Here is a 23116-nt window from a genome sequence, read left to right on the forward strand (position 1 = left end):
GGTTACATCCTACATATTCAGATGTCACGATTTCAAATCACGATACAGTTCATATGATTATTATTTGTCTTTATTTATTTACATTCTGAAGTAACAAACATTGAGGCACGCGGTAGGTCGCGGGTTCAAGTCCCGATGAGGTCATTGGATTTTTTTCAGTTGATCTAATCCTTGCAGCCGCACTAGGCCCTGGGGTTTACTCAGCCTCTAACAGAAATGAGTACCAGTAATTAATTCAATAATTTTCCTGGGGAGTAAAGCGCGGCCGGCGCGTAAGGCTGACAACCTTACCGCCATCTTTGAGCCGATTGTCTAGATAGTGTGGGACCCTCAACGTCTCACAACCTTATGGGCCTTCATGGCCTGGTACAGGGATAGCTTTACTTTTTTTTTTACTAACAAACATTTGTGTTTTATTTTCCCATAAGTACACACAGCGCAGATGAAACATAGCAATAATCGTGACTTCAAAATTTTCAACTCTTATTAGACGAGAAAAGTTGGTGCTTGTAATTGGGCTGTGAGATTTATATGACTTGTTTATATTCAGTTCGACAGCGTGGGCACCGCTCTCAGTCACTATTAGAAACATGGTTAATAACAAATGTTTCAAAAACCGGTAATTAGCCTGATCTTACTGTAATCTGTGGGAATTGTGAACACGTTCTGTCAAACATTCGTCTTAATTAAAGCAAGAAGTACAGGAGGAAAATAACCACCCACCTTCCTTTCAGACGACAAGGACTGCATAGAAATCGACGTCTCCAATATTTCTTCGTTACCGGGAGAATCTGTTTACCGAGCCACTGTCTGGTAACTTTAAGGGGACACACACACAGACTCAAGACTGTCCTTTGATATGACACGGACCGTACACAAAGTGACGCATCAAATAATTCTATTTTTGTGTGCATTCGTTGCCGCAGGAACGAGTCTATCAGTATTTCACAGACACAGAGACCAGTGAGAGGCATTTACAGAGCAAACCGCTGAGGTGGGGTCAGATACCATGATATATATACAAAGTTTTTTTTAATTCTCTTAGTGGGGGGTGGAGTTCAACTAGGTCCATTCGGCACGGCGGCCACTGATTGGCCTATTGTAGCCTGCCCCGGGTGATTATGATGATGGAGAATTTGGTGGAATGAAGATTGGCAGGGGAAACCGAAGTATTAGGAGAAAACCTGCCCAAGAGCCACTTTGTCCACCACAAATCCCACTTGACCAGACCCTGGATCGAACCGGGGCAGCGGTGGGAAGCCAGCGACTAACCGCTTGAGCTATGGCGCGGCCACTATATACCAAGTTTCATAAAGATTGTTTCAGATATTAAAAAGTTGATGGGGGGGATACACAGACAGCAAGATAACTGAACAAGCGTACTTTCATTCTTTGAAAATAGGGGAATTAGGCAAATCATACTGACATTATGACTGTAACCTTTGTACAAGAGAAGGTATTCAGGACAATGCCATAATTAAGAAATGTCCTTTATTAATTTCATTCTTCGAAATTCTGGTTTGTAGATGTTCCGATACTTGTAACGGGCAAATGCAATTTCCTCACACATCTTTCTATTGAGTTTTACTTTGTCAATAATAATTACGCTTAGACAGAATGCGGGTTTTATTGAATGTTAAATTTCCTTACACAGAGACGCAAATAAACACTAATAGTAACTGCAATTCATTTAGCTTACACTGACAGGAGTATAGACAAGATATATTTTAGTAAAATTAGTGTTCTACAAAATCGAGCCCTGCGGAAGTTAACTTGAGAAACAGAACCTCACTTACAGGCTGTGACACTGAGAGAAGAGGAGATAAGCAAAACTGAGTACAGTACAGCGGAAAGAAAAAGGGGAATAAGGGAATATACGAAATAGGAATTTGGAGGCTGTAAGTGGTCAGAAGACACGGAACACGAGATCAGAGTCATAAGTCGCAAAAGGGGCATAGCGTCACATAATGCCGAGTGAAGGAACAAATATCTTGTAGGAAGGAATTCTGAACAAGATATTCACAAATATAGATGAGCTAAAAGGTGTAAGGTTATCAGGTTTGAGTATTGAGTATTGAGTATTGAGGGGGTGGGTTACCCCATTCACCGCGACCAGTTTGATCTATTGTGCGTCCCCCTCTGGAAGTGGTACCTAAGCTTCCCCATCTACCGGAGGCACTGGAAACTACTTGGGCGGGAAATTGCCTAAATTTAGCTCAGAGGTCTCCTAGAGACATGAGGTTCTTTTACGTGCCATAAATCTACGACACGGGACCCACGGCTTAAAGTCCCTCCCGGAGGACTTGTTCCCTGAATTTTTCCGCCCTTAAAAATTCCACGACCTCCGCCGGGTTTGAACCCGCGTATCTTGAGTCATGAGGTGGGATCGTTACCCTTGGCCTACGGAGGCCGCTAAGGTTATCAGGTTATAAGAACTAAATGTGATTAAATACAAAGAAAAAAGGAAAGCGAAAGACCACGAAAGTGAAGGAGAAATAAGTTTACATGACTAATAGTAAGCAGGGATGCTAATTTTTGTCAGTATCTACAATATAGCGTCCAGCTGTAAGAAAAGTCATAAATGATGAAGTGGGAAGGATTCAGAAGGAAGCGGCTGTGACCTAGTCGAGGTACTATCCTGTCTTCCTGGAGGAAACTAATACAGCCATGAAAATCCCCAGTCAGGATGGCCGGTGTCCCAGGAGAGGCTCGATCTGAGCGCCTTCCAAATACAAGTCTAAGTCGTTGCAGCCACGTCGGTCTGAGCATTTAAAATGGAAATGGAACAGGCCTTTCTGTAATTAAATTACTGCTCTACCATATATACAGGATGTACGTCGGGAATAGTAATATAGACCTTCAAAGCCGGACTTTCCTCCAAATAGTATATAAAAATTCAGTTCGTACCTCAAAGGAAATACATAGTTTCTCCGCTACAAATGGTCAACCAATTAATACCGTTTAGGGATACAAACGCCGTTTAAACCCAGAAATATATTCTGTTACAAAATGCAAAATGTTATTATCTTAAAGCGTGTGATACATATTGTCACGATTTATGGACGTGACTAATAAGAGGGGTTTTGGATTGGATGATTGTATTTATTGATCATTCCTTCTACAATCTCTCGTGTTCACAATAAATTACAATAATTCACAATGGATCTTCAGCCGAACCTTTCTTCCTTGACTGCCTAGGACTCGCTCAATTTTGACCTGATTTGAACTCCCTCTATTCTGATCTGAACTAAGACATAAAGTAAAAGTCAAAGACAAAGTTACTTTACTACTGGCGGTTTACCGTCAATCAGTTTGTCTTAGCGTCAAACCCCTAGAGCCTCACGACCAGAGAACTTTTTCGATTAAGCACTTGCATTAATAGTCCTTATATAACATCCTCTCTGACGAGAAAATGGGCTTGCCTCTTATGAACATGCTCGACCTTTCGCCAAGCGTACGTATCGCATTTATGGGATTTTATTGAAAATTCTTCCTTTCGCACTATATGCAAATCCTCTGTCAGTACAGGCTTTGTAACGGGTTGGTTTCCATGAATCCATCTCCACGGAAACGTGTTCGGCGAACCGTTCCTGGTAATGTGGCTACACGTCACAATATAGAACCACCCACTGGACTTTGAAAGGATGCTGGAGAGTACAATCAGCGAGTCAAATTCTAACTCTCCAAAGTATAACTACCAAGGGACTCAGTAAATATTTAATAGATCTACGCCTCCGTGGCCTTTAGTCCGCAAGCGAACTATACCGACCGAGAGACCGCCGCTTGTCGGCGAAGTTAGTGCCAACATTTCCAGATAGAGACTGTCGGGTGGTCACTACAACGGATTCCCACTGCCGTTAAACTCGCTTTTCAAGACCGGAAATGAAACTAAGCGTCCAAGAATAAATACGCTGTTACAAAAAGAAATGATGATTGTACAGTGATTAAACGTGATTTGCTAGAAACGCTTATGACTTTGTGTCTGGCGTAAATAAAGGAATGTGATTTATTAGGCAAGATTCCTTTAAAGGAACACACATCTACTACAGAAATAGGCCTTGGATGAGATCAAAGAGATTAACAAATCAAACTGTAAAATTAGCAGTAAAAACTGTTTAGTTTGTGTGTAATATTTTAATATGAGCTCCGTCTCTAGCTCCACTTATTTCAGCTGTTGCCCTATGTGCCCCAACGCGGTGTACTCCCCCACACAACTGCTCAGTCGGAAAAAGTTCATTCATTCGATATTTGAAACACGTTACGAAATGAGGGAGCACCATCTTGCTGGTAGACGGTATTAGGATGTCCCTAGAGCAGTAGAATAGAGTAATTTTGTGGAAAGTCTAAAAGGCCATTGCTGTTTACCATATAAGCTAGAATGTAAGGCGACCTCCTATTTTTCCAATGGGAAAATAAGAAAGAATCTTTTTTCTTTGCCAAGTTATGTCATATAGTTTTGAGAGTTGTTTGCAAAGAGAACTAAAAATATTGCTAGATTCTAAAAGGTTTTGACAATGGTGAATTGCTGAGTGTTTGGACTTTTGTTCATTGTCCGATATTCTAAAGGACGAAACGTTTCTGAAACCGGATATGTTTGTGTCCCTCTACCTCATCTGAGAACGGACAGAGACCCAGTTTTCGAAATGTTGTGCTTGTTTCAATACCAGAAGAGGGACAACGCCCAAAAACCGAGTAATTCCGAAAATTATACTTTAAGAAATAAAATATTCAACATTTATACCTTAAACACATTTCCAGGAATTTTCATAAATATCATTATAATTGGTAATTATAATGATATTTAATCTTAACGACCCGGAAATGAGGCGACCCAGCTTCTCTATGAAGCAGCCTCTGAAAAAGAGAAACCTCGCTTTGTATTAGGCTAATTCGATGTTCGTTTTCTCGTCTGGGAAGAAAGGCGCACATGTCACTTCCCCGCCTGTGAATGCACACCACACGCACAGCCTAGGAGCATTTATTAAGGTTCTACGAGGAGTCGTGATAGAGCAGTCGATATAGTGACTGAGGAGTCGAAGTTCGAGTCCCGGTAGGGTCAAGAAAGTTTTCTTCTTCGTGTCATCCAGAGAGCCTACCATTCAATTGATACCGGGGACTCTTTCTCGGCTGTTAAAGCGGCCGGAGCATGAGGCTGACCACTCACCTCTAATTAGTGCTGAGGTCTATACATACATCTATACATCCATGTCCCCATACGCCTTCATGGTGTAGTGTTTCATTAGTTAAGTACAGGGACATTTTTATCTTTTTTTATGTATGGTTTGGATTGCCTGGTAACAAGGGTTATATATTTATGTCCATTTGCAATCCGTGACATGTCATATACTGCTTCGTCGTTAAGAATACCAGAAGCTACGGCTGCAGAAATCTTAGATAAAATACTGCAGTGCATATGACAGGTGTTTTGACGTACTACATAGATCAGATCGAAATAATAACCTATCCTCCACAACAGACTTATCTTTAAATCATAATTTGTCCTGGTGTTATATTTAAAAATATTTAACCCATTTTTAATTTGAATCAGGGGCGTTATTCAATTGAATCCCATATAGCTATCAGTTGACTAAACACCTCGGTCCCCATTTAGGCAGCCCTAAGCTTCTGAATTATTCAGAAACACTTGAATAAAATATCTCTAGTTCCTCCACTGTCCACTGAATGGCATATACTTGTCGCTGTCAGTCCATTCTGAATCATGTTACATAAAGCATTATGTACAGGGCGTATTTCTAGTGAGGGATGTCTGAAAGCCCTAACGCACATAGTTGGAATGTAGGCTTAATTTTTCAGGGCACTACGCTCATTGCATAGGTTAGAGAGGGTCGAATATTGAGTGGGATGTAGAGGGGTCAGTTATGGCTCACATTAAACACCTGTCTTGGCATTTGTGCGAAGAGACTGAAAACTTATTCACATGCATCTTTCAATAGTATATTCTACAATTACCATGAAATGATCAATGCAAGATTACAATATTATGCAGATTATCTGTTGGAACTTGAGGATGTGGGGCACGCGGTAGCTTAGTTGATTGAGGCACTATACTACAAGTCCGAAAGTCGCGGGATCGAATCCCAATGAGGTGGATTTTTCAATTTACCTAATCCTTCCAGCCGCAATATGGTCCTGTGGTCGACTCAGCCTCTAACAGAAATGAGTACCAGGAATATTCCTGGGGGTCATGGACGACCGGCGCGTAAGGCTGACAACCTTACCGCCAGCTGTGAACCGATTGTCTAGAAAATATGGGAGCCTCAACATCTCATAACCCTATGGACCTCCACGGCGCGTTACATAGGTGTCTGTACTTATCTGAGGAGGTACAAATTCAGGGTCTACTGCATATTGTAATGTGTATACCCATTGCTAGGCAACGGGTCGGTAAATACATTCCCGCATAAGCAAACGGGCGGAACAATAGAATATTCATTGCTAGGCAAATGAGGTGTAAACACGTCTCCTTAACAATACATTGTTTTCCGTGGGGTAAGCTCCGCTGTTGCATATCGAGGACCTCACACAGATAGAAATAGAAAACCGTGTGGAGGCGGGGTCGAATGCCTCCACCGTGACCCTGCGAGTCGTAGAAGGCGTTGAAAAAGAAGTCTCAGCTCTGAGACAGTAAAATATGGGCGCGATACCCAAGGGACTCGGACCCGATAAAGACTGCACTAGCAAGGACCAGCAGCATATACAAAAGACAGACCCGCCCTCTCGTCAGAGAGGGCGCCCCATAAAAACAAGACCGTAACTGTCAAACAGTAATAAATATCTGGTCATGAGCCCCAGATGGGGCTCAATACCCAGTCTTACTGACTGACGGTCAGTCGCAATGTGACTTTGGATTTGATATATATATAATTCTATATATAATTCAATAATTCAAGCACCCCATACACGTGAAAATATGCGAAGCGTAACATCTTGTTTAAAATGTAACCTGAATATTGATCTAGTAATAAATATCGTATGACACACTCGAGGTTACAGTTTATTTGAATACGACTGTAGACTTGTTAACAATATTAGCTCTTGACCGCCAAATGCCGACCGATTAAAAAGACTAGAAGGTTTTACAATAGAGCTGAGAGGTTCAGTTCTGCTTTTGTTTGCTCAGACTTCTGCGCGTCTTGTCACAACGAGACAACCCCACACAGGACTTCGCCATTACTTCAATTAACTGACTGTTCGTGGTTACAGTCCACAAATTCAAGATTTATAACTGAAAGAGGGTTAATATACCACGGGGACTAGTGCAAATTCTGTCAGAGAATTCAAAGCAAGTCATAGATTTGATTAAAAACTTAAATCATTCAATCGTTTGTTTTATATACAGGATAAAGACTTCATATATATTTTTGGGAAGGGAGGTACAGGATAAAACAATGTTATTATGTGGACAGCGGGCCGCATACGGCCGGTCGGTTCTCACGGTCTCTTCGCTTGCAGATTTCTTATATTTTTTCTTCTACCCTGAAGATGGAGGCGATACGTTCCTCCGAAACGTCGGTTAACACCACATATACACGGTGCCAAATCCCAGAAGACTGCTTTCTTCATAGTCACCGCCGTGAAAGCCTCAAATCTTACAAGATCATGTTTGTCGCCAGTGGACTCTCGTACACCAGGTTTTGCATGTACCCCCAGAGAAAGAATTCCAATGGAGTTAAGTCAAGGTAACATGGAGGCCAGGTTATTGCGCCTCCACATCCAATGCATCCGTTGCCAAAGGTTTCATCCAAATACTCATGGACAACATTAGTGCAGTGTGCCGAGGCGCCATCATGCAGGAATCATATTTCACGACGGACTTCCGAAGGCGCCAATTCCAACAGCTCGGGTAAAGTCTATTGGAGAAATGTTAGGTAAATGTTACCAGTAAGTTGCAGAGGTAAGAGGTAAGAGGTAAGGGCATCCTTCTTAGGTATTCAGAGGCCCTGGCGCGTAAACAAAACGTTTCCGGACATGGGTGTCCTAAAAGATATGATCGCATTGAACTCATCTATCTACTACAGAGCATTGTAACATATATTTATTTACACTCTGTATATATAAGTAAACAAAAACAGACATTATTCCACTTTCCTCTCTGTCTTTAGAAGAAAAAATTCTTTCGTGTACTCGTAATGTTAAGCACTCTTTTACTAATAGAGAGAGCTTAACTAATTGAGCACAGCGCCATGAAGGGGTATGGGGGAGTGGATGTATAGATCCACATTTTGTTGATCTCGGCACTAGCCGGAGGTGAGTGATCAGCTTCACGCCCCGGCCTCTTTACCTCCGGGTACCCATTGGATAGGAGGTTTGGTGGACCACAGAATCGGTCTGGACAAGATAGAGAAGAGAAAATGCTTGACCCTACCGGGACTCGAACTGCGACACCTCGATCGTCCAGCCCGTAGCCAATCGCTATACCGACTACGTTGAGAATATTCTAACAAATTACGTGGTATAATGCGCTAATGAAAACAAATGTTTCTCCCCTGCCACTTCTCCGGTATACAGCTTAGATTCTGCATTTTAAAAGCGTGTAATGTAAAGCAGTGTCCAAAATTTACCTCGGGGTTCAAGTTCATATCACTTTCATAGATCTTGCGACATTTCTGGGTACTACGTAATTATCCCTTAACAATACATGATGTTTCAGATCGTCTTTATACCTGAAAGCATCTTAGAAATTGTCTCGGCACACACATGAACATTCTGGAATTATTACACAGCCCAACAGATTAATATACGCCTCCTCTTTCCTCTTGTGCTTCTTCCAGTGCTCCAGTGACTCCGAGAGCGATGCCAGCGGGAACGTAAGCCCCTGGTTGGGTCACGCATACCAGACGGTTCAAAGGCTAGGGGTCAGACGAAGTAGAGTTCCTGTTCATCCAGGTTGCGGGGTTTGTCTTGGAGCTAAAGACACCACCCCTGAGAAATTTGCTGTTACGAAACCCCAGAGTTTCCCTCCCCCCATGGAGAAAACCCACACAATGTTGTAGCGTCAGCAAGAGGAAGAAAATTGCCTCTTGAGAAGGAAATTAAAAGTCAAGAGAAGAGTAACGTAGTTTACCACAAAAATAATGTTGGCATCACTGGAAAATTTGACTACTGGAAGTAACATGAAGCTTCCCTCGTTTCCTTCTAACTAGTTCTGGTTCTCTTCTGGCTAGTAGTGGCACAAGCACCAAAGACTAATCTGTGATTCGATTTTGATAATCGGTGGGTTTAAAATATAAAGACACTTAAGTAAGAATGACAGTTCAATGTAGCGGTAATTTTACGAACAAGAGGGAAGTTTATGAATGGGTGGAAAGATTCAGTGGAGGGAGGATGAATGTTGTTGATTCGCATTTTGGGCGTTAAGACTGTTAACACGTGGTGAGGTTAGGGGCACGATCAATCATTTAAGTGGGACAATGAAGTATCACTATAAGGAAGACAATTCAGATATACACTAGAGGGATTTTAGTAGTATCTAATTTAATTACAATATTTTAAATTGATAAATGTAAATTCTAATTGCAGTCGTATACCCGTATAATCACATTACTGTAGTCTGTGTAAGAACTGAGGCTTCCATATCGGTGGCTATGAAGAGTCATATCTTCTGTGATAGAATGCCATGTAGTCCTTTGAAAGTCAACAACCATTTAGAAGGAACAACTTCTGCTTGCTACCTGCTTCAAGCCTCTTTCTTGTGTGGCTTATTTTTCGACCCTATAAAAGAAAACATGTTCGCCTGAAACCTCCGTTGAATTTCAACGGACTACACGACATTATATTCTAGAAGCTATAAACCTTAATTATAATCTCGATGAAGAGTTGTTAACCAAGGTGTAGTGATTTTAACTGGGTCTCACAAGGGAAACTTTTGAGTATAGATAATATTGTTCGAAACCTGCCAACCACTTAAGAAAAGTTTTTGCTAATAAAATGAAAGGGGAAGAGGAAGGTAATGGTACAGTAGCTCCTGGAATTGTTGGCTACGTTTTTGAAGGAAAAAACACCGACTTCCACAGAATGAGGACCTGGGATACGAAAAAAGGTAAAAATGGGATAGGACAGACAGAGGAAGAAGAAACTAGAAGGAAGATAGGAATATTGGAAATGTTCCAAGATCATTACACAAGCATCTGTCATTTGTTCGTAACAAGATGAAAGCGTCGCCTTGCCCATCTGCAGACATTAAAAGAAGATGGCTCATGAAAAAAAAAAAAAGGTAGACTGCGTTGGAACGTAACGAAAGATCTGAAACTAATCTTGCAGAATGGAAAACACATATTTCCTCTTTTAGCAGAATAATGGGCAAAAACAGTTTTTCAACTGACGCTGCTGTGTGTTCTTTGCAAAACGCGCAAGAAAATGACTCGCATTCCGTCGGTCTGCTTGTTTCGATTAAGGAATTCCTGGATAATTTCTGATGAAATGTAATATATTGTGATATGACACCTGAAAGCAGGAATAGCTGACAGAGCGGAAGTGCATTGCTAGCCAATGGCTCGCCAAATACATATTTCCGCAGCAACGAATATTCCCATTGCTAGTCAACGGTTCGGTAAGCACGTTTCCATGATAACAGACATTTTCCATGGTTACCGGTAGCCTAATTAAGGAGCCGTGTAGAGAAGAACGATTCAGTCGTCATTCATTTGTAAGGGAATTAAAAAGGCAGTTTAAGAGTTAACCAGCGGACAACGGAAGCTGAAGAATTGACCGACTCGAAAATCAGGACCAAGCAGTCACGCAGAAGAGAAGACACTCGTAGTCCAGTAAGGAATGGAGCGAGTCTTAGGCAGTCACTGATTGTGAGCTGTTATAATTGTTTGCAATCGTATTCGAAATGCCAATAAATCCAATCATCCAATTCAGAACCCGTTATTATTAGTGACGCCACCCCCTCATACGTGACATTCCTAATTTCGAGCTTTTAATGTACCTCAGTTGAGAATAACATTATGCAGAACTCAGGAATTTGTGAGGTGGGATTGAGACTAAGCCCGCTACCGAAATGATATAACAATATTAACCACTAACATATAGCGCGTTTTTCAACGGCAAAATGTGACAATTTCCAACTCTAGCTATGGTTTCTATTCATCCACTCTTAGGCTTGTACATTATGACCCTTGAGAAACACTTTTAAATCGCTGTTTAATTTAATAGGAATGGCGAATATGTGAAAGGTTGTGGAATGACGGCTTAACAGAATATTTGGTTCCACGACCAAGAAGCAGCATATTCGGCAATAGTCGAGAGTCAGAGTCAGAGTTACTTTACGATTGGCGGCTTACCGCCAATCAGCCCCTTGAGACTCACGACCAGTGTTTTTTTTTCAACTGACAACTTGCCGTTACAGTCCTTATGTAACATCCTCTCTGACGAGAAGATGAGTCTGTCGTTTACAATTTCTGCTGGTCTTCGCAGGCGCAATCATTCTCAGTCTCAGTCCCGCGGGACTCATGACCACATTTTAGTGCCTCAGATTTGAGACTCCCTTAACACAGAGGGCCAGGTTCCCGTATTTTTATCCGCCAGGAACAGGATGGCCCAGTTACAGCCCCAGGCACTGGGTTACTTTTTCTTCTCCTCCTACGACTCACAGGCCTACAGTGGAGGTAGTCTGCCTCGCCTCCACACGGGATATCCGAGTGAGACGCAGATACCTTACAATGCCGTTGATTGTTGCCTCCTTACAGTTCTGTCCGTAACAACAGCGGCAGCATGACGTCATAACTGCAAACTTCAGATTAGTATACGCAGTAGACAGTCATGAAGCTTCCTGCTTGCCGCGTGTTTCCTTTGTTTTGTGAGCGCCTTCAGTGTCCAACAGTGTTGCCTCCCTGCGTCTTGTTGGTTGCTGGCTTAGCTTACTCTTCGAGCCTGAAGATGGAGACAGTAAAATCGTCAGAGAACTACCAGATTACACGGCACCACATCTCAGAAGAAAGAACTCTTCAAATTAGAATTTCCAAATTGATTTTCCGAAATATTTTTTATCGCCCTGAGCTGCTAGTTCACTAACAGGAGCTAGGCTACTGATTTTCAGTTCTTCTGATCTAAGAGATCTGTAGACACGGGGCCAAAATTTGACCTATGTCCCTGTAACTTCGTGGAAATATAGCCGTTTGTGACGATTTTCGTTCATAATATTTGGCTGGGGAATTGCTCGTAATTAGCCTCAATGGCGAACGGTAACAATTTTAGCCCCTGTAAATAAAACGTGGACAAGCGACAAGTTATGATGAGATATTTCACTGAATTTGCCCACAGAAGCTGCATAGGCGAAGCTTTAATGAAGTTCAATTCAACAGGAACACACATAGGAGAACTAGAGGATCCATTTGTGTAAACATACAGTATCCACAATCAAATTCATAGCGTCAGTGTATAAAGATATGTAGGAATGTACGTACATGTGTGTGTGTGTGTGTGTGTGTGTGTGAGTAGACAAAATGTATAGACATGTTGAAGTGTGTATGCAGCCACTGCATATGTTCTGAAACAACGAAAAATTTGACACTTGATGTTTTTAACTTTTGCATAATATTGGTGTCGGGATAGCGTATTCAGTATAGCGTTTGGCTACGGGCTGAACGACGGAGGGTTGGGAGTTCGAGTCCCGGTAGGGCCAAGAATGTTCTTTTCTCAACGTCGTCCAGATCGGCTCTCGGGCCCATCCAATCTCGAATCCAGTGGGTACCGAGGGCTCTTTACCCGGGGTTAAAGCTGCTCGGGCGTGAAGATAATCACTCACCTCCAACTAGTATCGAAGTCAAGAAAATATGGATCTACATATCCACTCCACCATACGCCTTCATGGCGTAGCGTTTAATTACTTAAGCATATGGAAATATTCACTTTTATGATATAGGTGTGGGGGTCACTGTGATGAAGTCACTGGATTTTTCATTTGACCTAATTCTTCCAACCGCACTATGGCTTTGGGGTCGACTCAGCCTCTAACAGAAATGAGAACCAGGAATCTTTCTGGGGTTAAAGGGCGGCCGGAGCGTAAAGCTGAAAACCTCACCGCCGTCTGTGAACCGATTCCGTGGAAAATGTGGGAACCTTTACGTCTCACAACCTTAGGGCCTTCACGGTCTGTTACAGGGATAGCTTTATCTTTACCTTTTATGATATAAGTGTAAAATTTGGTGTCTTGCTCTAAGGTACGGAAAATGAGATGCTGTGGGTAATATCCGGCCCTAATGGACGGGAAGTAAGAGGAGGACTCAAAATTATATAAGTTTCATAATACGTAATCGTCACCAAATATTATTAGAATCAAACCGTTGACGATGGGATAGGCGGGGCATGTAGAATACACAGAAAATATGAGAAAAACTTTAACTGGAAAATCTTAAGATAAAATCCCAGTTCGAGAATGTAAGTGCAGATGGAGGAATAATATTAAAATGGATCTTAAACCAATAGGATGTTAAATTATGGACTGGAGTCAAGGTGCAAAGAAGTTATTAAATGGATACTCAAGAAGAGAGATGCATATTTAGTGTGAGAAGTTATGAATGGATTCACAACAGCAGGACCCATTGTCACGTGTCTGGGAGAGGGACTCAGACCGCAAAGAAATGGTGTGAAGGCAATGAGTAAATTCGTCTGGCTCAGGACAGAGCAAAGTTTGAGGAATTTTGTGAAGAAGACAACGATTGTTGGAAGTCCATAGAAGGTAGTGTCAGCTAACAGCTTCTTAAGAAGTTCTCTGTCACTTGAAGTAAAGGGCATAACGAAAGGTAGCATATTAAACCAAATCCATAATGAATTGCTTCATATAACCGCGTATGCCTCGGACGATTCACATTGTAGTAAATTATGGGAAAAAGTATGAAGAGGAAGAAATAAATAAAACTAATTAATAACGACAATGACGACACGTGCGGTATTCAAGAAATGCTCATTATTATACACCCCCGTATATTTTGGTGGGTTTGTTTGTTTGACAAATAGGAAACACTTGTATGCGCTTCGCTGCCGACGTAGAGACAGATAATGGTGTCGGAGCTCGAAAATATCTTGTCAGACATTTCGGCAGGCTCCTCTCAAGCACATTCATCTCTCGTCATGGCCTTTTTATACGTCCCGGGCCTCATCGTATACATGTCATCCGTTTGGAACAGTTAACAGTGGCTTACGGCCTCCAGCTTACAAATCCGTGAGGCAGGGTTGTTTCGAAATAATATGAACTAGCAGTTACCTGTTACGGAACCCAGAGATTCGTCACCGTCAACAAAACAGACCACCTGAGACTACACAACCCAATTCATATTTGCAAACTAACTTCTGTTTAGCAAAGAATTGCTGTAAATACCCTCTTTCAACAAGTTTTCTTTCCAGATTTTTTTTCTGACTACAGATCCAGAAGTTCCGGTTCGATTCCCGACGCTACCACATTTTCTGAGAAGTAGTGGGTCTGGAACGGGGTCCACTCAGCCTCGTGAGGATAATTGAGGAGCTACTTGAATGGAAAATTAGCGGCTTCGGTCTAGAAAACCAAATTAACTGCCTTTGGGATTCATTGCGCTGACCAAGTGATACCCTCTATCCCCAAAAGTTGGCACTAACTTCACCGATAAGCGGCGGTCGTTCGGTCGGTATAGTTCGCTTGCGGACTAAAGCCACGGATTCTGGTTTGCTTCTTCTTGCCATCATGAGATCTGTAGTTTATTCAGTCATTTAAAAAATGCACACTTAATCGCAATAATAATAATAATGATAAAGAGTACTAATCTAGCTGAGTCGGTGTAGCGATTAGGTATGAGCAGAGAGCCGAGATTCGATTCTCAGCAGAGGCAAGACATTTATCTGTATTACGCAGCTTCAGAACAGAATCTGAGGCACAACCAGCCTCCTACCGAATGTAGTAGATCTGTAGTTTATTCAGTCATTTAAAAAATGCACACTTAATCGCAATAATAATAATAATGATAAAGAGTACTAATCTAGCTGAGTCGGTGTAGCGATTAGGTATGAGCAGAGAGCCGAGATTCGATTCTCAGCAGAGGCAAGACATTTATCTGTATTACGCAGCTTCAGAACAGAATCTGAGGCACAACCAGCCTCCTACCGAATNAAGATGGAGCTGTACCTACATTCCCACGTGTGTCTTCATTGTATGGTGCTTCATTATATTTACCCTCATAATTCAAAATATGGAGCCCCTAATTTTTCAGTGTTTTCCAATCTGTTTCTATACCTTCTTTCTCTTACGTCTAAACATGCCCCGCGCCAAGCTCCTTTAACTAGAAGAAGAGCGCAATTAACTAATTAACTAGCCAACTAACCAACTGTCTGATAACAGAACCTAAGAATATAGAACTCCGAATTTAAGGGCCGTGGTGAACAGCAAGCAGTGCATGTACCATGCATGATATATCAGGACCCCAAAATTGGCATATGAATTCCTCTAAAATATTTTTCATTCAATTTTAAATATGTGAAGTTACAAAGTACGTGATGAGAATTTGTAAAACTTTAACGGCCGAGGGGATTCGTTGCGCTGACCACGCTAAAGTTGGCACTAACTTCGCCGATAAGCGGCGGCCGCTCGGTGAGTCGGTATATTCGCTTGCCGACTAAAGCCACGGAGTTTGTTCCTTTTGCCTTATTAGTATACCTGAATCAGTATCAACCGTATGACTAACCTGACGAAGGCAGCACATGGTGACGTTAAAATTCAACATCGCTGCTGTATGCTGAGCTGTAGAGATTCAGTGCATCATCATAATATCATTCTGTGGGGTTCATTTGAGTATTACTCTCTCGTTTCCCTATTTCTAAATAGTCACTTCTTAAGTATTTACATGCCAAATTTCTGCAAGTATTTCTCTTCTTCTCTTGTTCGAGACATATACCCAGACCTTCGTAACACCTGTAAGGCTACTATGTAAGTTTAATAGGCCACTCCATTTCCCTTTGCGTAATAATTTTAATTCCCACTTTATGTATTAATTACTCAATTTAAACTATTCTAAATATCATAACATATAATTAATTTGTTAAAATTTGTAGGATTTAAAGATTACCGTATTTGAGAGTGACACCATAATATCTGGTAAAAATTTACAGACGTTACGGAGTAGAAGAGATAGACAGCATGTTCCTCCTAAACGTCGACAAATTTCTGCCAGGGTACATGGCACAATATCCCAGTATTTTTCACTCTTAACGCTCTTTAGAACCTCAGATCTAACTTCGAAAATTTTGTTTCAAAGGCTTCAAAAGAGTACGAGATATAGCTGGCTATTTGACCTACTTTCATAATCTTACTTGCAAGATTTATTTAAAATAAATGTAAATTCACTTTTTGGATCGACATAGCTATATTAAATAATGATAATTGACTACAGCAGTCGATTACATTGACCGCGCTGTCTAAGATATGAACACTGGGGGTGTGGGTTCGAATGCCACTCTAGGTATGAATATCTGTCTGCGTTATACTGTTTCTGTTACCCTGTGTATGTGGCGACCTTGCGACGGGCTGGTCACAAGTCCTACGTGACATATCAACTCTCTGTGAGATCCAAATTCCAGAAGAAATTTATTCTAATTGGGCACAGGCCAAAGAGATTAATTCGTCCAGATATAAGAAGTAAAATGAAATAGCCATTATGCCGTTATTCATTAACGATATGTGGAGATTTTTGTCCTCACTACTGATCCCATTTATATGAATAAGGATCCTTGAGCATGCGTGCGGGACAAAATGGCTGCAATTTACTAGGATAAAAATTAGCCACGATTAAATCCTAAATCACCCGTGACGATTAGCTGCATCATATAAGCAAAAATAATATGAACATGTGTTGTAATACTGGAAAACAAACAACTCACTCAACTTACAAATGGAAAGGCATAAATTTTGATGCAACTGTACTCAGAATCTACTCCGCATACCAAACCCACATGGACTCATCTGGGCAGTAAAAAGAAAGAAAGAGAACTCTTTAGTTTGACAAAGGCAATAGATTTATTTCAGCACTAGAAATTGCTGGATAGTCCATCAACTACCTGACTTAAGCTACCTCAATCAACTACAGTGAATCATCAAGATTTTATTTTTCTCCCGAGAAATTTATCACTCTGCATGTTTTAATAATGGCCCATAATGAGGTCGACATTCCGACCGCATGAAGGCATCAAGGCGGTCGGTGAAGTTACGGGATAATTTAGTTCTTAGAAGAAGCTTTCTTCTGAAGCCGAGCTCTCAGTTCAGCAACAAGCTCTGTAGTTCCACTAAAAGCGCAGGATTGCTCATGGCTGTAGAACTGGAAGAAGCGTAGTTGGTCAGCGCGCCTTTACTGACCTCACACCTCAGGTTCATGACTAGCATTAACATGCAAACTACTGAAGAACTAACGAACAGACATCCGTACCGGACACTTCCTGTTTGTAACTTAAACATTCAGTGAAGTAGATTAACTTCGCTAATTCTGATACTGGGGTTTGTAACACAGTGTTTATTGCCACTGTCTTCAATTCTGAATTTCCAGTTCGAATCTCGGAGAGTGAAAGAGTAAAACTAAAGTAAAGCTATCCCTGTAACAGGCCGTAGAGGTCCATAGGCTTCTGAGACGTTGAGGGTCCCACATTACCTAGACAATTGGCTCAAAGATGGCGGTAAGGTTATCAGACTTACGCGTCGGCCATGCTTTACTCCCATGGAAAATTATTTAATTAAATCCTGGAACTCATTTCTGTAAGGGGCTGAGTCGAACCCAGGGCCATAGTGCGGCTGGAAGGATTAGGTCAATTGAAAAAATCCAATGACCTCATTGGAAGTTGAACACGCGACCTTCCGGCTTGTAGAATAGTGCCTCAAACAACCACGCGAGCGAAAGGGTTAGGATGAAAAATATATATACGTTTCTTGAAATAAATACATGAAATTAATATATGTGTGATTTTTCAGAAAGGCAGGAAATAAATTCTTTTTTTTTTTGTTTTTGTTTTATCAAAGCATTCCGAAGCTTACTTAAAAAACATTTGTAATATTTTACCATCAAAAGTGAAGCCCATTTCTTCTTGATCCTAATCCTAATGCTCCCTTTTATGAGACGTAACAGATCCAAAAGTTGACGTAGGATGTAGAAGATCTCTTAGCAAGGCTAAGCTTTGGGTGCCCATATGGTTATGCAGCTAAATACAGTGGCGAGGATGCAGATCTCCGTATATCCCAGTGATCTGAGCGTCATTTGCTACGCGACTGATCCCCGGATTTATTGTAATGACGTCACTTGTAAACTGCACGGAAATGAGTTGTCTCAATGTGCAGAGTACTCATATGACACCGCAAAAGGACTCTGCACATAAACCAAGAAACAACTGAATGCCGGAAACATGGATTATCAGTTGAAAAATGAACAAATTTAACTACTTTTGATAAAATTCAACAATAATTTCAACTAGTTGTAACCAAGTTTTCGAAAAACACACTAGAAAAAATAATCTATGTTTCTATGGCTCTAAGGCTCTTTGTCGGGCTTTGCCGGCGTTTTTAGTTCCTTGATCTTTTGCACAGACGGTCGGACACCTTGGACGGGGGATGAGTCTGTCGCAAGGCCGCTACCTACACACAGAACAGCACAGACACAGAACAAACATACATACAGACATCCATGCTTGAAGTGGGATTCGAACTCACGATTCCAGTGTTTGAGCTGGCTAAGACAGTTCACGTTTTAGAACGCGCGTCCACTGTGATCGGCAGAAAAGCTAATAGAGTTCAGAAATAACGTAGAAGTATATATTTACCTGATGATGAGCTTATGAAGTTGAACCCAGTCGTAAATGTGACAACGTGGTTCTCCGCCAGTCTGTAAGCACGAAAATAAGTTGCACTTTAGGACTGTCCCTGCAATTTAAAAGCGTGAAAAGAAAAAGGTAAACTTGCCCTTCTTCTTAAGTAGTTAAGCAATATGCGATGAGAATATATGAGTGAGTGGAGGTACAGCTCCACCATTCTTGACCTCAACAATAGATGGAGATGAATTGTCAGCTTCACGCGCGTTCCTGCAACTTTGGCCACAGAGAAAGAGCCCGAGGTACCCTTTTGATGAGAGGCTGGGTGGGCCCCAAAGGCGGTCTTGCACTGCGGGAATTCGAAACCGGACTATCCAGTTAATTCGTATTCACATATTAATTGTATTTAGTTCTCAGAGACAGGAAATATCAGAGTGATGTGAAAATGCTGCATAACGAGGCACTTCATACTTTGTACCTTTTACTAAGTATTATTACAGTATTAACAAAGAAACAAACTCCGTGGCCTGTAGTCCGCAAGCGAACTATACCGACTAAGCTACCGCTACTTGTCAGCGAAGTTAGTGCCAACTTTTGCGGAATTCGATTCCCGACGCTACCAGAGTAGCTGAGAAGTAGTGGGTCTGGAACGGGGTCCACTCAGCCTCGTGAGGATAATTGAGGAGTTAATACAGTCTTGGGCTTACGAAACGTTGACTCCGCGGACAAATATATATCGTGATTTTACTTGCTCTCTTGAAGAATACAACTTCTATAGACCCACCATATCCTTGTACACGAACCACTCAATAACTACGTGACACTGACAAGAAAACAGAGGAGAATTATTCTCACTGCTCAATAAATCCAGACCCGTGACATCACATATGCTTTTACTGTGTGAGCTGCGTCAAGCGATTTCTAAACAACAAAAGAGAGGCTGGAATTTAGCGCTTCTACAGGTGAACCTTCGGGGCGTACATATACTGCCTCCTCTAATTAGGTCTGTAGCATATTATGCGTCTGTCAAACTTGGATCTATGCATTTGTTCAGTTATAATATTTATGAAAGAGTCTCCATTCATCTTTGGGTGGACAATATTAGAATGGATCTTAGAGAGATAGGATGGGACGGTATGGATTGGATAAATCTGGCTCAGGATAGGGACCAGTGGAGGGCTCTTGTGAACACGGTGATGAACCTTCGGGTTCCATAAAATGCTGGGAAATTCTTGAATAGCTGCAGAATTGGCGGCTCCTCAAGAAGGGCTCAGCTCCATGAGTAAGTAAGTAAGTAAAGTCTTCATTCATCTTATAACCAAAAGGTCACTGAGAATGATGTATGAATGATGATGGGTTCATCTTGTTCATTTGTCCCGATATTCAAAACCGCTAAGCTAAATTAATATTTTAAGAACACCCTTATATATGTATAGGGGCTCGCGGTAGCGTAGTGGTTGAGGAGCTGTGATACAAGACGATGAGGTCATTGGATTTTTTCAATGGGCCAGAAGTCAAGTGACACTGCAAGTGGTGATTATTGTAAGGTGTGTAAGTGTGAGTGTGAGTGTCCAACAAAGATTCGCTAAATCCGAGACTCACGTACAGTTATTTGTCACGTGACGTACTCAACACGTGAAAGAAAAAAAAATAGATAAATGCGCTGGATTGGAGGATCTCACCACGGTAACTACTAAGACTTTTGTCTTTTGGAATGTAATACTCTGTTGAAAGAACCAACAATTCGGAGATACTTGCCTGCTGCTTTTTGCTTGATCTACCCTTCATCTCTGAAGATTAGGCGACATATCCTCCTCGAGATATAGGTTTAGTTTCAACGGAGTAGGCAGCCTTATATCCCAGCAGACACAAGTATTCATATATGCATATATGCATTTATATGTATTTAACTACGTACCTTCTCCCTTGGAAGCTAGTCTTCGCTCAGCTAGTTAAATAAGGTCTAAAATTTCATAGAATCAGTAGAGTCATTAATTTATTCACAACATCTCTCTCCTAAACTAAATGTATCCAGCCTGCTCTTACTAAGTTACCCATTCACACGGTTAAACTATTTCATATTCTGTAATTGCTGTAAAGTTATATCTGTAACAGGCCGTGGAGATAGACGGTTGTGAGAAGTTGAGGCTCCCACACCTTCTAGAAATCATCTCACAGAAGGCGTAAGGTTGTCAGCTTTACCCGCCGGCCGCCCTTTACCCACCAGGAAAATTTCTGTTACTCATTTCTGTTAGAGGCTGAGTCGACCCCACGACCATAGTGCGGCTGGAATGATTAGTTAAAACGAAATAAAAAAATTCCACCTCATCGGGACTAGAACCCGTGACTTTCCGGCTTGTAGCATAGTGCCTCAAGAAACTACGCTAACGCCTGCTCCCTACAATTACTGTAGGTTCCCTTCTTTTTTGTTGTTTCAACCCACTGCTTTCACGTTTTAACACCATGGTAACGGTTTAGGAGCGATTTTTATTTACAATTCATTTTGCCTGGTTAAAACGAGCCGAGCGGTTACATGTCACATAAATGTGAAGTTTTATTAATATCCGATAAAGTTTACAGTGACATTACCATTGTACCCGCTGTAGGAACAATAACAAGAGGATATTTAAATTCTACAAATCTCCCTAATTAAAATTGATGAACTAGTTTCCAGGGGGTTAGGAAGAGGAGATGTAAATTATTACGTCACATGTTCTCCCATCCTTCTCCAGTGCAAGGCAATCGTGCCTTAATATGTGAATAAAACAAGCCCTCATGGATTTTGATTTCCGACAGGGATTATTTTATTGCAAAACATAAATACCATTGCACACACTGGACCATGATGAACGTTCGGGGTCACCACATGACTCCAAAAGGCTGTGAGGCGCGCAGCAAATTACAAATCCGATTTTCATTGTTAACTTTACAGAGATACTGATTAGTAGCAATGATGCACGTTAGATGTCAACCAAGACAAATAAAACTAAAACATTCCTTGGCTTTAGTTCACAAGCGAAATATACCGACCGACCGAGCAATCGCCTCTTGTCGGCGAAGTTAGTGCCTGCTGTAGCAGATAAAGGGTGCCGCGGGGTCAGCACAACGAATCCGTCACTTTCTCATTCCAATAGCTCCTCAATTATCCTCACGTGGCTGAGTGTACCCCATCCCAGACACACTACTCCTCAGAACATCTAGTAGCGCCGGTAATCGAGCCCGGGATCTCTGGATCTATAGCCAGGAACTCTGACCACTAGACCACAGAAGCGGCCAAACACATAAATAATTTTTAAAATTAATAATTCCCATTACATAAAGCTAAAAGCTATTATGTATAATCATGAAGATAAAAAACATATATTTGAGTGCATGAAGGAACATGTCATAAAGACACAGAAGACAGAAAGAGAGGCACTAGGAGCCAAATGAAACAGAGTTGTTAACTTAACATATTTTTTATTGCTAGTGGGGTGGGACTAAGTCCCTTGTACTGCGGCCACTTCTGGCCTATTGTACCAGCCCCAGATGATAGGTGGGAGTGATTGTGGAGCAATTGGTTGAATGAAGATTGACAGGGGAAACCGAAGTACTAGGAGAAGACCTGCCCCAGCGCCACTTTATCCACCACAAATCCCACTTGACCAGACCCCGGGATCGAACCCGGGCCGCCGGGGTGGGAAGCCAGCGACTAATCGCTTGAGCTATGGCGCGGCTCCAACTTCACATATTAGCCATTTTGTCTTCAAGACAGAATCATCTGTATCAATTTCAGAGGACGCTGAATGGGTCACACAGTCAGTTCCAGTGCTTTGAAGAAGAGAGTCATTCAAATCCCTGGAGTTCATTGGGTTAGCAACCGCCCTAAAGACCCAGTTACTCTTATCAAATCAACAATGATAAAATTAATATTAGCATGATTTATTTATCCATGATCATTTTACTTATGCTTCATTGTGACACATGGAGCCATTGCTAGGCAATGACTCGGTAAACACATTCCAGCAGATTCAACGCGCACAACAATAGGACATCCGTTGCTGGGCAACAGATCATTAAACACGCATCCTTAACAATAGAGGCTGTGTTTTCTGCGTGATCTGTCCAAAGTGATTATAAGTAAGTGTTCAGCATTATACAGTTAAGTGAAGAGGCGAGTTTCGGCACGACAAGCTGCCAAGATACGAGCTTGGAATTAAACTGAGTTGGCAGTTGCAAAATAATTGCAAGAAGGGAATTAGGCTGTAAAAAGAAAACTTCATGTGTGATTTAAGTGACAATACGACGATTAAAAATCCGTTGCCAGAATACGACTAGTGAAGAGTGAGAACCCTAGTGCTTG

The 23116-nt window shown here is 41.6% G+C and overlaps 1 long non-coding RNA gene across 1 annotated transcript in view; it reads right to left on the minus strand.

The window, feature by feature from the left end:
• Positions 1-18851, minus strand: part of LOC111864747 — an 87117-nt gene extending 68266 nt beyond the window's left edge. The window contains exon 1 of the long non-coding RNA XR_002842848.2: positions 18787-18851. This is a non-coding gene — a long non-coding RNA (uncharacterized LOC111864747). The remainder of the gene's footprint in view (positions 1-18786) is intronic.
• Between the last annotated feature and the right edge of the window lie 4265 nt (positions 18852-23116).

Source organism: Cryptotermes secundus, unplaced genomic scaffold (assembly GCF_002891405.2).
Source record: "Cryptotermes secundus unplaced genomic scaffold, Csec_1.0 scaffold878, whole genome shotgun sequence".
In the NCBI taxonomy this organism is placed as follows: Eukaryota; Metazoa; Arthropoda; class Insecta; order Blattodea; family Kalotermitidae; genus Cryptotermes; species Cryptotermes secundus.